Source organism: Pleurodeles waltl, chromosome 4_2 (genome assembly GCF_031143425.1).
Source record: "Pleurodeles waltl isolate 20211129_DDA chromosome 4_2, aPleWal1.hap1.20221129, whole genome shotgun sequence".
In the NCBI taxonomy this organism is placed as follows: Eukaryota; Metazoa; Chordata; class Amphibia; order Caudata; family Salamandridae; genus Pleurodeles; species Pleurodeles waltl.
The window spans coordinates 483065711-483078411 of record NC_090443.1 but is presented as its reverse complement, the minus strand read 5'-3'; positions in this window follow the sequence as shown (position 1 = coordinate 483078411).

Genomic DNA, 12701 nt, shown 5'->3' with positions numbered 1-12701 from the left:
TAGATGCTGCAGGTGCAATGGTACTAGGGCTTGGAGGCCTGAGGGATCCACCCAACCCCGATTATTGCAGTATTTTACATTTCAGACAGCCACTAGATGCCCATGTCCTTTCTTGCACAAGGGCCCATGACACACTAGCTACACCACTGGAGGAGTTCAGGTCTAATGGGGTCAGATGAAATTGGATATGCTCAGATTTGGCAGGAGTCACCAGTGGTCTGACAAGAGCATGTGGATATCGCACAGGGCTCAGGGCTGGACTGGGAACCCAAAGCAGTCCTGGGAGCGAGGGAACCTGACCACACAGTGGGACTTGTGGAGCCCGCCTCCTTAGAACATTTCGTAAAAATGGCAAAAATTGTGTATTCTACAACACATTTTTCAATATATATTCAATTGTATTAATTTTAAAGCCCAGTCCAGGATGACCTCGCAGTGGAGCAGGATACAGCAGTCTTTATTGAGGCTCTTCAGTGATTCTCTCACCATCACCCTGTAACATCATCTCTCCATAGCCCATGTCTCACATGTATTTAATTTGTTTTATAGCGCCTCTCTTACCAGTGCAGTGTGTTGGGGCACTTCACATCATGCATACATACGGAGACAATGAATCATACGTGTGTAAATCAGGGTATAGAAAATGTTACATAGGACTACAAGGTGTGGGATTTACATATCAGTCAGTCAGCCATCTCAGCTTATTTGACTTTCCATAAAAATCAAAAAAGCAGACACATGCCCAAAATACAAAATCCATAATTAAAAGAAGCAGGCAGTATTAAAAACATGATTCAGTGCTATTGAAATGGTTCTTTATTCGGATCGCAGACCCTAAAAAGCAAGACATTTTGCAGCAGATTACCAAAGAGTTCAATTGTTGAAGAAACAGCAGAGATGGCTGACACTGCTTAAAATTGTAGTCACAAAGGATAGGAAAGATGTATCGCTTGTGTGGTAATAATAGGGGCAGAAGAACATAAAGTGCAAGGTGCATTGAATTGAAAGACCATCACAAGGACAATTAATGAGGGCCAGTGGCTAACTGTTCATCATTGGAAAGGTAATTAACTGATGAAAGATATTTAGCCTTGATCGTGTCAAGAGGTACCAATGGCATCGATTACAGATGGCTGTACAATAAGGCTGTATCATATCGGTGACTAACATCAATTGGGTCCTGATGAGACTACGTTTGGCCATTTCCCTACAAAAATGCTGGTCTGAGAAAAAAGACATCAGAAACCTTTTAAATCTCTTACATTATATAGGACAGTTGGGGTATTAAATTATTCTGCATGACAAACAAAAGTGGAACAGCTTCTGTGGCTTGCTAAAAAAAATTGTTCTAAAGTTTCTGAAGTGAATTAATGCTTTTAAAACCTCAAATACCTGCCCGTACCGCACAATAGAAACACATTTGGAATTTTAAGTGGTCAACATTTCTTTAAGAGGTATGTCCCCCAACTTGGTTGCAAATTTAAGCAGAGCTGAGATAGCTTTGTTAAAAAACTGTGATCTGTTGTTGACTGCTTGGGACCATAGACCACAGTCATCAAATAAAATGCCCAGATAACAGAAGGTTGTACAATACCTAACATTGCACAGTTTATCCTAAAATTGTGACACTTTTGGTGATAGCTCCCACGCTTCATTACAGAGGTCTTCCCTATGTTCATGGACAGACCAAGGCTAGACATAAAGTCTGAAAAAACATTAAGTAGCAACTGCAAACCCCTTGAGGTATGCAACATCAGGACTGCGTCATTGCTATACAGTAAGCAGGGATTGGGTCTATCCCCAATCTGGGGAGGTGGGGGAGTCACATCAGATGTTACACAGAATAGACTCTAAATTGTTCATATATAAGGTAACTAGCATGGGTGCAAGGACGCAACCCCGCCTAACCCAATCTGCCAAGATAAAAAGTGCTAGTACATTCGCCATTTTGACCGAACCGAACTCTAGCTTTCCCTAGGGAGTATAAATCCCTAAGGAAGAAAGAATCGCTGGGTCCACCCCGAAGTTGGAAAGAATTGCCGACAAGCTACCATGCAGGATGCTATCAAAGGCACTCAATAGGTCCACAAAAGCTAAAAACAGAATACCCTTCTTCATAAACGTTTACCTAGCAATGGGTAAATTAAGATTAAGGCCCTGCTCTACTGCTCCCAAGCCCTTTCAGAACTCATATTGGAGGTCGGATAATATGGAATTGGTCTCAGTCAATTCTTCCACATGATTCGTCAGGATTCTCCCTGCCACTTTAATCATGGAATCAAGGACAGATATTGGGCGGTAGCATGCAGGGTCTGCACAATCGCCTTCTTTAAAAAGTGGTAAATTGGTACAATTGTGGACTCCGCTCAAGTACTAAGAATGCCAGAGAGACAACAAGCATTAATAACCCTTGCAACGATGGTGCCCCATAAAGGGATATTAGCCTTAAGCAGGTTGATAGGGGTAACTTCTGGACCAGGGGCATTACCGCCCCTAATACCTGCCACTGCCTTGTTGACTTCAGCTAGGGTAAATTTCAAACTAGAGAAATCATGGGGCAACTTATCTATCACTACCCTTTCGGGAGGGCAGGGATTAGAATACAACTTATTAAAATGGGCTCCCCACTCAGATTCACAGGTAGCTGACTCCAGGCTCGGGCCAAATCATCCTTAAGAAGTGGACTGTTAATGACCTGCCAAAAGGTGCAGCTCTGTTTAGAGTCACTGGCTTCAGTTAATGAGACCCAGACCAAGGTTTTCAGTTCCCTCTGCCGGGTTTTCAAAGCCAGGTTGTGAGCAGATCTACATCGTCTCACCTCCTGGGGACAACGTGGTAACATATGGAGGGCTTACAGAAGATGTTTATGAGCCCCTGAGCAATTACTATCAAACCAGCAGGAACCCCAGGATTTATGCTGGTTGGTAGGTCTGATTAGGGCAGTTTTAACAGCTCCCACAATAGACAAAAAGGCCGACTTAATGTCAGCATCAGTAGATATACCAACCAGACATACGTAAAAAGCATCCCACTGAGAGGAAACCAAATTGCCAAGAAAAGTCAGAGGATCCATCCTTAGACTAGCACAGAGAAATACCATTACGCACAGTAATAGAAGAATTTTCTAAATCATGTTCCACAAAATATTACTATGGCTAAATTCCAACCTTTGAGAGATTGATTGGGAGAAATGGTCACTCTCACAGGTCTGATGAGTCCTAAAATCAGAGCTAACACTAACTTACAATTGTCAGAACATGAAATGTAATCAATAAGTGAATTGTGCCCAACTCCGATGAAGGTAGAAGCAAATGGAACTTGGGGGGGAACACAGCTCATTTGTGAAACTAAGATTAAATCTGAACATTAGATAATTCAGGAGCATACCATAACCATTATGAGGAAAGTGGGGTTGATTATCGTTCATAGAGTCGACCACCCTGCAGATAGCCTTAGGGGAAAGAGGACACAAACAAATCGTAAAATCACCACCCCAGACCAAAAGACATACCCTCCCTTCACAACAACAAATGTTATCAAGTTCCTTTTCGAACTGAGATAAGACTGGGTTGATATCTGGGTGGGGTTATTATAAAAATTCACCACAATAAGATTTAATTTGAGAGTAAGAGCACACACAATTATTAAAAAATATAAAGAAGACATTACAGCACTAATAATACTGTAAGGCAACAGATTGGAAACATAGGTGGACAGACCCCTCTATGGCCTGCCAGCAGGAGAAGGTATAGCGGCTGGATGGAAAGTCCTAAACAGTTAATATGAATGGGGTCCACAGCCCATGCCTCCTGTAAATAAAGAAACTGAAAGTTAGACACAAAACCCACCCATGAGGGAACACTGATCTTAGTGGGAAGACCTGCCACATTCTAAAAAGGGAACTGGGATGAGAGGGGTGACACAGTACTCAGCGTCCTAGGGTTGGGAGCTATGGCAATAATGTCAGTTCCTGCTGGTGAAATAACCTCCTAGAGTGGAGTAAGCAGGCTGGGACTCGGATCAATAGATGGAAGGGTCACAAACTCAGGAGATTTCATTGGTTCAGGTTGAAGTCAATCAATGCCATCCAAGTCTGTCAGAGGGGCATAATGGGTGGACACAACAAAGCATTGTGGTGGTTAGTGTCCCAAGAGAAGTGAGACCTCACCTCTCAGGTAGATTGTCGATAGAAATACCCCAGTGGAAAAGCGACAATTTGTGAAGAATATGTGGAGTTTGCTCTAGCTCTATTCAAAATCGACTGTACCAAACAGGGGGACTTGAAGGACATCACAATACAATCACCAGACAGAGTTTTTGCTCCTCAGCCAACCCAGTTGACCTTTCTAACCATTTTTTAATCCTTAAATGCCTCACGGTAACAGACCAGTTTTCTTGCCGACCCAATGGACTGATTTAGTTTGCAAACTCTCTGGAACATTACCGAGGACCACCACAAATGGCGTAGCATCAGGAGGGAGATCCAGACTGACCAGAGAACCTCCTGAAGCTGTACATGTGACAGGTCCTTGGATTTAGCAGGTAAATTGTTAGATCACGCGACCGGCCAGACACCTTTGTTTGCTGCTTAGAGGGTGTTTGAAATGTTGGTAAGCTTAAATGATGATCCGTCTGTATGTTGAATGGAAGAACAGCTAGGAATTACACTAACGTGCAAGGCAGTAGTAGATTGACTTTCAACCAAAGGATTTAAGTTGGATACAGAATGTAGCTTTGACAGATTGGGCAAAAAATCAAGACAGTTAGAGGTAGTTTTTTTCGATTGCTGCCAACCTGGATGTTATGGAAGTTAAAGCATGTGTAGCCGAGCCTTCTAATGACTGAAAAGCAGAGTAGAGACGGGTCAGATCCTAAACAGTGGACGATGCCGATTTCATATGTTTCGAAGGTTTTGCTGGTTTTGAAGGTTTACTCTTAGTGGCAAGGGACATATTCAACTACCCAGCCACTAAAAGGGGCTGCGTAGATTCATCTCAAACCAGATCCACACAATTTGTGTTTTCCACCGAAGTAACCAGGGGAGGTTCAGGGGTTGTTCTTGCGTTTGTATAGCAGGTCCAGGGATGGTTAAGATGGAGAAACCGTTCTAATTGAGTCCACATTATATTGGACACATCAGTTCACAGCCTTACTAGGAGTGTCACTGTGGCCTACAGGAACCTCTATATCAGACCCACCGGTAGTAGGACAAGGAAGGCCAGGCAAATCATTAACAGAGAGGACATCCTCCAATAAACTGAGGTTATCCCTTTGTTGTGGGCACCCATTACATTGGCCAGATAATTGGTAATAGAGGAGCTAGGCTTACCTGGTGCCTTAGGTAAAGGTAGCTTGCGTTTCCCCATGGTGTGTGACTGTAGGTGTAATGTGGGACAAAGAGCAGGGCCAGCCTGGCTCAGATGGGCCCGTTTTTGGCCCAGTCTTCACCTGGATATGCGCCCGGGAGCATCCCATGCTGCGGAGATGAAAGGTGCATTTCAATCGCTGCGTGAGCCCCTCCTCCTGGGTGGCAGGTGATGCAGCTGGGCCTGCTGGGGGATGTAGTCCCACCCCAGCGGGTCACAAAGAGTGTCTGCTGCCAAAATTAGCACGTCCCGCGCTGCAGAGTTAAAAAGCACTTTTTAAGCACTGTGTGAGCCCCTCCTCCTGGGTGGCAGGTTATGCGGCAGGGCCTGCTGGGGGACCCAGCATATCACAAAGAGTGCTTGGAGCCAAAATTAGTTTTTCCATACTGGTAGGCACTTTTTAAGAGTGCTTGGTCTGGTGAAGCATAAACTCAGGATTCGGAACGTAACACAGTGGTTAGAGTTGACTTTACTAATAACTATTTATTTCTAGCCAAACAAACCTCTTTTAGCACAATTAGGATACTCAAAGACTGGGGAAAAACACACCTTTCTAACCCATAATATGTAGTTTGCATGCAACTCTTTGATGGCAGTTTGTAGCTCACTGGGCTAGAATATGATTATAACTTATGAATTGCATGGTAAGAAAGGGGTCTCTGTGACAAAAGCAGTAGTCCCCTCAGCATTGCACATAAAATACTGCTCTGTGATATGCAAAGTACACATTCTTTGCAGCAGGCATACTAACCCTCTATGCTATCTTAGAGGAGTCAAAACTGCCACTAGACAAAACTCCAGTCTCTCTCTAACAGGTACATTATTCACCAGAGTTATCTTGGCACTTTTGTTGTTTCTGAAGAACTGTTGGATATACAATAAACTCTGTACTGCTTTTAAAACTGCAGGACTTCTACAAAACCGGATCCCCAATAGCAAAAACCCCCCATACCTTCCAGCCTCCTGGGGAAACGCCTGATGCCTGGTACGACCTGGCCCGCCTTGGCAGCACTCAACTGACCTTTTTGTATGGTGCGAACCCAAATACCCAATCTGACACAGGCATAGTCCCAGAGACAACCACGCAGCTACAGACGAAGTTCTAGAGACACACTGCCACAAGCACAATATTAGAAACACACATGGGCCACACTCACATACAGACACACACACACTTCAAAAGCCATTACAGCAGAGGCACAGACTCCCACAAGCATACACTGCCGAAAACACAGAAGTGCAAACCCCAATAATCCACAGAAAGACCCTCAGAGACATACACAGGACCTGACAGATAGACACACACCTCCAGAGACAAACATGGACAGACTTTTAGAGACACAATGCTATAGAGCAGTGCTTCCCAAGCTTTTTAGAACCACAAACCAATTTACAGAACAGACTTTCACAACCCTCCAAGCTTTAATGAGCATAACATGGGTGATTTTTTAATGTAATAACTGCGGTTGTCTGTAAAGAGCACAACCGTCAACACGGCCTTTGATATCGGACTGTTTGTGTCCAAGATATTGATCTGCCCATAATAATGTTAGATGGTGAACCACTCTGGATTCTGGGCCTGGAACTCCTTTCAGATTGGGGTGCTGGCATATTGTATCCGTTCACTAAAATCACAAGGATCCTGAAAATGTTGACGCTTATACCAACGATTTTAGCAAATTTGAAAAGCCCTTTCTGCAACAGAGTACTGGGTAAGGCCGCATATCCATTTTTATGAAATACGTATATCAGATGTACCTATTACAGAGAGGCCCAAAGAGATTGATGCAAAGGAGATTAAGTTATTTGTCCAGAATGAAAGGATGTTGAGCCTTGGCTCGAACCTGGTTTCCCAAATCCAAAGTCAGCAGCTCTGGCTCTCATGCCACATCCGTATTTCCCAGTTTATATTTGAAAGTCATTCTAACTGGTATGGTTGTGTATGATCGTCTCTAGTGAGCACATTCTCTGTTGAAATTGCTTTCTAATTTAAAAAAAGACAGTAGCAACAAATACTCAAAGGTTCACCCTGCTGTTGCTTGGACTTAGAGACATTGTTCAGCACCTTTGCACCGTGAACAAAGAGGGCTAACTGAGTGAAATAATACATATATACTGACCAGGACTTTCACAACCCACCAAAAATCAGCTTGTGACCTACATTTTTGGAACGGCTACTATAGACACCGTGGCCACCTCTCCATTGGAGGGTGTGATTATTAATCCATCGCGAGGTCAGGAACAGTCCATCCTGGGACCTTGAACGTCTCATCTGGAAGTGGGGCAGGTACAGTACTCACAAGGAAGGCTTTGTCAGACTAATTGTAAATCGCAGCTTTAACTGCCTTTCAGGCGCACCGGTGTGTCTTGTATGGGACTGACTCTGCCCTAGCCCAATCGTCCTCTCACATACACTGGCCTAAAGTAGAACTGATGAAGACGTCAATTTACAAGCGCACCGATGCACCTGAAGACTGCGTCCTAGCGCTTGGTCTATTAAGAATTCAGCTGCACATTTCTCCCCTGCCAGTAAACGTCCAGCTTTTTAGGCCAGGCCGCCCATGTCGCCGGGTAATATTGGGATATCGGGAGTGCGGGTAAGGCAGCATATTTTGTCAAGAGTGGTATCTTAGTGGAAAACTGCTGGGTGTTGTTGGTGAGCCGAGCTTCTCAGCAGCCTTTTGCCAAAGTAAACACTGCCAGGAAAAGCCAAAATGGGCGAAAAGGCAATTATTGTGTAAATATGCCCCGTGTGATCTCTGCCGCGCCCAGCCTCGGCGTGGGAGGTGGACATTTCACTCCTCGTAAACGGGAAAGGACGAATCCGCGGTCTATAGGACATCAGAGAACGCTCCATGTGCTTGTAATGAGACACCGTCGCTTCATGAGTTTGGGGAGGTGGCTGTCTGGAGTGCACCCTGGCCCCGAGGGTCTATGGGGTGAAACCTGGAAAGGTAGCTCGGTGGGTTAATGCATCCATTGCGTAGACCCTTGTATAACCAGCTGGTCACAGGGAAACTCCCGGGCTAAATGGCTCAGGGAAGCAAATGCAGGTCAGAGGGCTGGCAAAACAGCTCAAGGGGTCTATGGGATCTCCAATGGTATTTGAATGACCGGCAGAGATCCTGGAAAAACAGAAAATATTGCCAAATGGATTCATGCATGTTCTGTTGACATCTCAGTGTAACCACCAGGGCACAGGCGCGGAAAAAAACAATAAGCAGTTTAGTGTCCCATCTTCAGACATCTGCGCAATCTAGTTGCCACGGTTCAGACCACTCAAAAAATAGGTCAGAGGCGTAATGCACCGGCTGCAGAGATCAGTGTGCACTGAGTGATCTGTGTGGGTCACGAGATAAATAGAGACAATATAGCTCTGGGGGTAAAGCACCGGCTGCAGAATGAGTCAATGGGCATTGACTCATCGGTTCATCCATTAACAGCAGCCAAAGAAGACCTCCCACCACCAACCCGACCCCCTCCCTCGTGGAACTTCAGGCGCAAGGCACAGGCCGAGTGGAATATACCCCTCAACAAAGGACCGTAGAAACCCTTCATGTGTAATGTTTATAGTCGACTAAACGTTGGTTGGGGATGAAAGAGAACGGCGGGCACTAGAATTTATATACTGAGTTGGGAATTATGGTTCACACAAAAAACCATTGGAAACGGCGCCACCTAGTGGTCTTGTTGAGACGGCGCGAAATGATGCTTTGAACTGGCTCTTCTGAAAAACAACCATTGAGGAGGAGTACATCTCCTTTTCTGCACACGTCACCCTCTTTATCCACGTCTTAATTTTGATTTCACATTATTCTACCAATTTTTAAAGTATTTCACACATCTTCCGCCTTTTTTCCAAGTCACTCTCGTCCAGTGCATGTTTTTTTTTTTTAAGTAAGCGCAGGGCCCTTCCCGGGAGGCCCCTGCACCTTGCACCACCTATTACCCCTGCTAGAGCTGCCAATGATAGTACCAACACAACTAATAGCCCTCTCACTTCTACAAGTGTGACAATTCTGACTTCTCCGGGCTACCCAAAGCTATAAGTATGGCATTGAAGGCAGATAGTATTAATTTTGAATTATGCTGAATTACTAACCACTTTATGCGCATCTCAAACTTTGATATACAGCGCCACCATGTGGTAGACTGTCATAAGAGCTGGTGATGAGAATAAAGTGCCGGTGCTGAGCACCGGAAACCGACGCTTCAAACTAAGCACTGCTCTAGTCATTTCCGTTCTTGTATGCAGGCAGAACACATTTCAGTTATCGTTTATGAAGGCCTCTAGGCCCATATCTGTCAGTCTCTGCTTTCTGTGAGTCCTGCTTTATTCCTTTTTTACTGGTGGTCAGCTCCTTTACAAAAGTACTTGGAGTGCAGGTAAAATTACATTTTGACATATTGGTGTTATCACTCCAGCTGCAAAAAAGCAATGGTAATTATTTGTGATTTGGCACCCTCTTGCAGCCTCTTTTGGCAACGCCTACTGTACCATAACATGGCGCTGGTCTTATTCATCATCACCCAGTCGCAGCTGGTGACTCTGCAAAGTGGTGGGGTGGATGGGGAGCAGAACAAACACACGCAAAAAATATATATATTAAAAAAATTCTACTTACCTAGTCACCACGTTGTTACAGCGTCGTTGCCGTCGCACTCCAGGCACAGACTCCCAGTCTGCCCTGCGCCAATCATGACGCTGCTCAGACCAGCATTATGATTGGCTGGAGTGTCCTGGCTGGTTGCTCCAACGCAGACTGGGAGCCTGGGCTGGCTCTCTCCACCTCGGCTGCATAGTGCTAGGTTGGAGAGGGCACTTGTGCGCATGTGTGTTTTGCCAGCCTGAGACAACCGGAGAAACATACATGCGCACTGAGGGGAGTGTTCTGTGTACTCCCCTCACTGCTCCCCACCCCCATGGCCCGCCCCTTTGGAAATAAAACAACAATAAACAGCGTTTATTGCTGTTTTGTTTCTAAAGGTTTGCAGCTGCTGCTACTGAAGGGAGGGGGGAAGAGGCCCTGACATCACCTGTAGCGCTAACGAGTTTCTCTTTCAACGTGCCTTCTTTTTTGTGGATATCTCTTCCTTTTTGTTTCTCTGTGACTTCCTCCCGATGTTGGGGCAAAGCAAAATGATGCACCCATGCCCCTCCCAGAATGCGATGAATGCCCCCTGCGTTTCCCAGATATGAATTCATTGGCCTTGGACTGAATGGGGCACCTTGAAGGTTTGGGGACCCTCGAGTAGCAGGGGCTGCTGGGGCCTGCGTTACGCCCCTCTCTATGAGAAGCGTACTTGAGATAACAGAGGGAACTCCTTCAGCGAGTCTGTTGACAACAAGGAGACTGTGAAGCAACAAATATGTGCAAAAGGAAAGGTCAATCAAATTCTACATTCCAGTGCCTAGTGTGAATCTTAAGGCTCAAGGAAAAGGCACAAGAAGAGGTTTGCAACGGAGACAGGGTTATGCACAGGAAAGGACGGAGGTACAAAGATGAACCCAGAACCATACTAAACATATTGTACGTAACAAAATGATGCAAAAAACACAAAAATGTAAATATATAACAATATAAAGCAAAGTGAGAGATGGGGTTCTTCTTGCAGAAGACCCAGGTTAGCCAAAATCATACTTATCCAGTCATGGGGATTAGGAATGTGTAACATATGGAGAAAGCTTATCCAAAAAGCATTTTGTTAAAACGTTTCAACCCAGTACACTCTTTACGGTGGTCTTTGGCAGGACAAATTACAGTCTTAGCAGATGAGTAGATGAGAAGTGCTCGACTCCATGCATATATACATGCTATCTGAAAATTGCAAGATCTTTTGCCACAGCAGTGAATTGTTGACCATCCAAAAAACTGTCAATGGCTGCTAGATATAAATTTCTTCTACAGAGTGCCTTGCCAGGATAACTCAAAAGGAAGTTAACATTAAAAACAAGTTGCACTAGAAAGTTGCAAAACCGTTCTATGATGCTCCTACCATGCAGAGCACCTCCGGAGGAAACCCTCATCTTCCTTTTTGGCTCAGAGGAAAAACACCTTTCCTAAGACAGCCAGCATTGTATTTGGATCAATAGGTTCATTTAGGTCAGCAGAAGGAATCCTTGTCTGTGGCAGCCTTAAAGTAGATGAGCAGCTAAAGAAAGCTTAATGACGGAAAACTTTTCTGACGTCAAGTCAGAGCTAACAATGTGTCCGCTGTCCAGGCCTAGAGAAAGCTCAGAATAGCCCTGTTTGGGTCACGTTTAATTAAAAACTATTTCACTGCCACCAGAACTATCCAAGTGGGTGCCTAACGGAGGCCTCCAGCAGAGAGCCTGGACCGCACCCTATAAAGGCACGAAACCAAAAGGCAGGCTGTAGCGCTACTACCTAGAAAAACCACAACCCACAGCATGTGTTGTGAGTCACTGACACATAGAGCACCCTCCACACCCAGAGACTGACGGCCCAACACCTCTTCCCCTTTCTCAGATGGCGAAACGCCCTTCACGCAGAAGACCCAAAATCACCAGGAAGACCCCGGGTGCCACACTAAGCATCACTTTCAACCACAGGGTGGGCCCCGGGTGTCAGGGGACGGTCCCTCACTCATGGATGCTCCACACGTCTCGAGGAGGGGGAAAGGGCTAGCGTGACACAGTGTTTGTGGTTCCAGTCACCTTCGAAGCAGCAACATACCCTGGTAGTTGCAGGTGTTGGGTCACACTGCCACGAAGGATTTTACATTCTCAAAATGCGAATTACGGTGTTGTGCATTGAGTACTGCGATGGGTACAAGACTTGACCTACTCAAAGACAGCTGAGGGGGTAAATGCACAGGCTGCAGACATATGTGTGCTAGATATGTGTAGAGCCAGCACACCACAGGTTAAATTCCCTGTGAATTAGCCCCATATCATTCCAAAGGCATTACAATGAGAATTATTGAGTACGCTAAGTAATACCAGTACCTGTATTTGTTGTAGGGATTAAAACATCAAGCCCAGCATTCATCCAATTGAAGCTGAAAACATAGTCACAGAAAAGAATACTCTGCTCCAGGCAAGCACCCCACCATCTTGTCCCTATCAGCGGCTAAACTACATCACTCTCTTCTAAGGTGACTAAGGCCCATATTTATACTTTTTGACGCTAAACTGCGCTAACGCAGTTTAGCGTCAAAAAATGTTGCGCCGTCTAACGCCATTCTGAAGCGCCATGCGGGCGCCGTATTTATGGAATGGCGTTAGCCGGCGCAAGCAGACCGGCGCTGCCTGGTGTGCGTGGAAAAAAACCACGTAGACCAGGCAGCGCCGGCGTTGGGAAAAAATGACGT